The sequence below is a fragment of the Thalia democratica genome, chromosome 4 (genome assembly GCF_965202585.1).
Source record: "Thalia democratica chromosome 4, ktThaDemo2.hap1.1, whole genome shotgun sequence".
Taxonomy (NCBI): domain Eukaryota; kingdom Metazoa; phylum Chordata; class Thaliacea; order Salpida; family Salpidae; genus Thalia; species Thalia democratica.
In genome coordinates this window covers 49,664,509-49,670,508 of record NC_139168.1, presented here as the reverse complement: position 1 = coordinate 49,670,508, position 6,000 = coordinate 49,664,509, and positions in this window count along the sequence as shown.

Here is a 6,000-nt window from a genome sequence, read left to right as displayed (position 1 = left end):
ACATCTAAAAGAATTAACTATATAATATTGGTTACAGATTATGTTAGTTTAAATCTTTATCTTAAAAGAAAGTTGTATTTCTTAGAAGAGAAGCTAAAAAAATCACCATAAACTAGCCTGATTCACATTGAGTATTTAAAATATAATTAAATTTAGAAATTTATTTTTAATAAGTGATACAAAAAAACTTCTACTTTTAGCTAAACTTTAATTAAAGAAAGTTTTTACAGACAACAGAATGTTAAACTTTAGTGAGAAAAACATAAATTGTAAAAAAAGTTAAATTAACCAAAAATATCCTGAAACTTCCAAAAATGTCAAAATAAGCCAGAGCCATCTTGACTAAAACAATTTTAAGTAGTTTGAGTTTAAAAAAAAGTTTATTGACTAGTTTGAGTGAATAATGGCAACCCTGAAATAACTTGGACTTTTGAACAAAAAAAAATATTCTTGAAACTACAACTTACAATCAAATTTATTTGTAGTCAAAAGTCTGGGGGTTAAGGTTGGCCATTAGTTTTAAAGAAAAATTCTTCCAGGTTTTATTTATTTTCTATTGGGTTTTTAAAATACAAGTTTTCTTGTTTCCTTCTATTATAAAGTTAAGTTTAAGGTTAAACAGTATATTTAATAATATAAAATTACTTGAAAGATATTGTAATTATACCTTAAATGTATTTTATAATATAAAATTCTAAACAATATACATTTATTTTGTCTATAATATCTATTTTACTTTACTATTTCACATTTAAAAATGTACAACATTAATTATTCAAGATTTTTATTTGCAAAACTAAGTTTCACCCTTTAAGGGATCTTCAGTTACAATTTAAATCTGAAAAATATAAGTTAAACAAAACATGGAAGATACTATATAGCAAAACAAAGCAAATAAATTAGAAATTTGTAAATTATGCTAGTTATAAAATTAATCAAGAGTTTGAATTAAATACTAAAAAAACATATGGGTTTAGGCTCTTAAAAGCTGAACGTGAAGCTGCTAGGTTGAATGAAAAAAAAAACATTAGTGGCTCAAAATTAAGGAATAAAACAAGCTACTTGCAATATATACAATATATGATTTTAAAAAATAAGCTGTTAACTGAAAAAAATAGTGGCATAGAATTAAAAAACTGTGTAAATAACTTAGGTACTGTAATAGATAAAAAGTTTTGAGCCTTTAAAATGAAAACTTTAACTTATCTATTGAACATGAAACTACTAGATTTAAAAACACAAGTAGCTCTTAAAGTGAATAAATAAACTAAATAACTTACATATCACCATACACAAAGGGATTTAGATTTATAACTTGATAGGCTACTAGTTAACTGAAGTGAAACCAAACTAATTGAAAACTTTTGAATAATATTGCTGCTATCATTGTGACCTAACTAATATATTATTTGAACTAAGTTAATGCTAGCATTTATATTTTTAAGTTTAAAGCTGGAGTTTTATTAAGTTAATTAAGTAGGATGAAAAACACTTTTTGGCTATAAATGGGAATGAATGTAAGTAAATAAAATGACATGCAAAACTAGCTAGCAAGTGCTTAAGTCTTATAATGAAGTTTTTTTAAATGTGGACAATAAGCAAACAGTTTATGTCTTTTGTTTAAGTTGTTTCATTTATTGGCTCTGGCTATTTCTAGCTTTTCTAGGCTGCAAGTGCTACATACACTGTGGATTTTTCTTACCTCTCCAATGTGGTGAATGATATTCCATTTAATATCATACTTAATATTGTTGTTATATAAAAACCAGATATATTTAGCTAGTTTTGTGCTGTTTTCTTTTTAGATGTTAAAACTGTGATTATGTTGTACCATCTGTTTTTGAAATTATTACCAGTGCTCCCAATGAATTCTTTTGTTTCGTTGTTTGATATTACAGTAGCCTTGTAAATAACATTTTTTATAAGGCATTTGTTGTTTAAGGGACAGGAGTTTTTAGAACAGCAATTACAAGTTGGGGTGTCATTGATTTTACTTTTTTCTTTATTGGAAATGTTATTTAGAGTCTTATTTTTATGTTTTTGTACTATAACTTTGATATTATTCATACAGCTGTATGAAATCTTGCAATTACTTTTGTTTATAATTTTGTTTAGGACTTTATTGTTTTTAAAATGGTTATTGATGAGTTAGAAGAATATTTTCCCTAAATATGTTTTAACGAATTGACAGAAGGGTGGGTTAAATTAAATTATTTTTCTTGATCGGTTTCTTTTCTTTTTAGTTTGAGGGTTTTTTTATCTTAATATTTTAGCATGTGTTTAAAATTTGAATCATTCAGAGCATTTTGGTATGTGGGTGCAGAGTTTTTAAATATTTGTTCACTTTTGGAGAGTCTGTTAATCCTTTTTTCAATCATTTCTGGAAGGTTATTTTTTTATAATTGTTAGGTGGTTAGATTTTTTGTTGATATATCTAACATCTGTGTTTGCTTCACAGTATGGTTTGTTTTCGTCGTCAGTGAGGTTTAGAGTTGTGCCTAGAAAGTAGCATGTGATTGTGCTGATATCAATAATTATTTCAAATTTGATTTTGTTAAATAGTTTGATTGTCTTTTTTTTTAGTATTTTCTAAAGTTTTTTTTTTTTTTTTTTGCTCAATGATAGCTAGGCCGTTGTCTCTATACAAACCAATTTCATTATTTCTATAGAGGAATTTAAGGTGGTTTAGGGCGTAAAGGCCTATAAGGTCACAGATTTCTGCACCAAAAATGATTCCATTGGTACATCAAAAAATGTGTTGTTGTTTTTTTTTTAATCCATGTTTTTTTGTTAATTGTTATAATTGTCTTACAGGTGTGTTTGATTAAACAATTTTAGAAAAAGCAGTAAATGAAATTAGAACCAAAAATTACCTAATACAATGGAAAAATTCACAAGATGTTATAACATGGTTCAATAACATTAAAAATAAAAGTACTAAATGCTTTGTTAATTTTGACATAGTTAGTTTTTACCCAAGTATAAAAGAAGAGCACTTGATAAAAGCCATAAGCTTTGCAAGAGCATACACTAATATAGAAGATAAATATATAAGTTTAATCAAACACACCTGTAAGACAACTATATCATTTGACAACAAAATATGGATTAAAAAAATTCTTAATGGTACAAAAAATTATATTGTATATTTTAAATTTTCTGTAAGAAATATTAAATTTTATAATTTTACACAAAAAATTTTTTCAGGTTTTTAGTGATTTTTGTTTAAAATTCAAGGCTTTTTTAATCCAGGTTTAGTTCCCTGTTAGTGTCATGTAGCTCAAAAGTCTTGAAGTAAACATCCTTATACTTTTCTTTTCAACCTTAAAATAAATTTAGTTACAATTTTGTTTTGTGGTTAAAATATTTTTAAATATTTTGTAAGCAACATTTTGAAGCCTACTTATGATTTTTTTTTAGAAAAGTAGCAACTTAAGCCATTAAAAAAAAAAAGATTTTAAAATTTAAAATAACGTACTTTAGTTTTCAATAGACATTATACAAAAGTTGCATGTATTTTTATGCAGTTTTTTACCCCTTTTTTGACAAAAACAGGGCTGTCATTCTTAACACAGCTGCAGGTTTTTTAAAAATTTTCTTTGTTTTCTTTTTACATAGAGAATAAAGCTTTAGGTAAAAAATGTTAGTATAATTTAAATCTAGAGAACAGATACTGTATTGCTACTTTTTTAAATGTAATATTTTTTTTTTGATAAAATTTGCAAAATTAATGTTTTAAATTGTTAAGAAATCAAGATATTCCAAATTTTTCATGATTTATATTCAAAATTCCAGGTTATAAATATTTAGTCAAAATTTTAAAGTTTCTAGGTAAAATGACCACCGTGCAACCCTAAAGGTAAAAAAAAGCAGGATGATTGAACAAAAATTAGCAAGAGTAAGATGAGGCTATCCTGAGCTTATAAGAGAAGATTTTAAAATGAATATTAACCAACAATTTAAAATTAATGTATAATGAAGCTTAAATATCTAAAAATACCAAAAAAGAAAATCAAAATGACAAAATAAAAACATAACTTTTAAGAAAAAAAATTCAAATCATAAAAATTAGACTTAAATTTAGAAAAAAGTTTGCAAACTAGCCTGAGTTTTGCAAAAAAAAAATTCACCAGTCTTAGTTTTTATTTTACGCTTATTCATGACAAAATTTTAATTTATTTACCTAATCAAGTGTTCAATGCTATATAATATGCAGTAGTAATATATAAAATACTGTAAATTCTTAATATATATACAAAAATATTATACACTATTTTAACAAAAAGAATACAAATGATAATTTAAGTGTAATTATTAGTTTCAAACTAGGCTTATGGGTAAAAAATGTAAGTATAATAAAAAAAAGATTATAAAAGTTAACTCTTTAAATTACAGAAACTTAAAAACAGTTGCAGGTTAAGTTACCATAAATTTAAAAAAAATGTTATAAAAATTTGCAAAGTCTAAAACATATGTAACTAATGTGCAAATCTAATTATTAGTTCATTACTAGTTTGGCTTTATTTAGCAAAGCTGAGATGATTTTTGCATCAATTTAATAACCAAACTGCACCATCTACAAAAAAAAATCAAACCTGCTAATTTATCACAAAAGCACTTGTTTGTGAGTACAGTTAAAAAACTTAAAACTGACAAGGTCGTAGATGTTGACTTATGAACTATTAATTTAATCTAATTTTTTGACTGTACTGTACCCAAAAACACTTGAGCGTAAAATTATTTAAGCAGTTTGGTTTGACGGTACAATAATTTATAACAACTGTGTTTGCCAAATGAGTTGTAATGATGACAAAACCAGGTCACAGAATGTTTAAAGGACTTTTGTTAATAGTGCAGTCTGTTGCTTGTTGAATGATTGCAAAAAACACATAATGTCACACTTTATTGATCCATTTTGCTTTTGACTGCTTTCAGTGCAGTTTATAGGATGTTACTTATGACTTCATACATTTTCTCATAATTTCACAATTAATTTAATAGTTAAGCATTTGAGACTTATTTTATGGGGTTTCCCTTATACAAAACAAAGACTGAAATCACACAATTGAAAACAAAAATGGCAGCATTTAGTAATGCGGCTGTAAGATTTTGATAATTATTTCAATTATAACTAGTGATGTACCGGACTCACTATCCGGGTGCGGATCCGGCCGGATATTGCAATTTTTGTCTGATATCCGGATCTGGCCGGATCTTGATATAAAAAAAAAATCCGGATTCGGTTCCGGCCGGATTCTAAATTGAAAAGAAAGTCCGGATCCGGGTCTGGCCGGATCCTAACAGAGATCCGGCCGATTCGGATCTAGTTAGTAAAAAAGAGCATACAGAAAAGTATTTTTTAAATAACAAACCCTGTGTAAATTAAAAAGAGTCATTTTCGTCAGAAAATACGTTTGAAAACTAAACACCTACCGTGATTGGCTCACTTTGTACACGTGACTAATTTACATTTATTTACATTTAAACTATGAAACAAACATTTCAGAAATGCAACTCTTTACCTATGTTGTAAAAATGAAAACTATACTACCAAATTGTCAACCTTATGGCTAGCTATTCTACTGATTACTAGATTAAAGTAATTTTAGACTCAGGCTAGTTTATACTCAATCTAGCTAGTTTTTTTTAAACCCTGCTAGTTTGAAAACTTTTGGGCGTTTTTGAAAATCTAAGGCTGCCTCAGGCTAGTTTAGTATTTTATAAAAACTCAGGCTAGTTTTAAGATTTTTTGAAAAACTCAGGCTAGTTTTTTTTAGATTTTGAATGAGTTTGAGATGATCCAGTTTTCAAAATTTTGTGATTTTCTAGTTAGTTTTGTTGAAAAACTTGATTTTAATTGATTTTAGATTGGTAAGGCTATAGGGGGGTCAACCTTGATTTTTACAAGTTGATCTTATTTGATAGATTTTAATCTTAGCTACCAGATACTTTTTACAGCTTAACAAAATTCAAAGTAGTTTTCGAGATACAAGGGGTCAA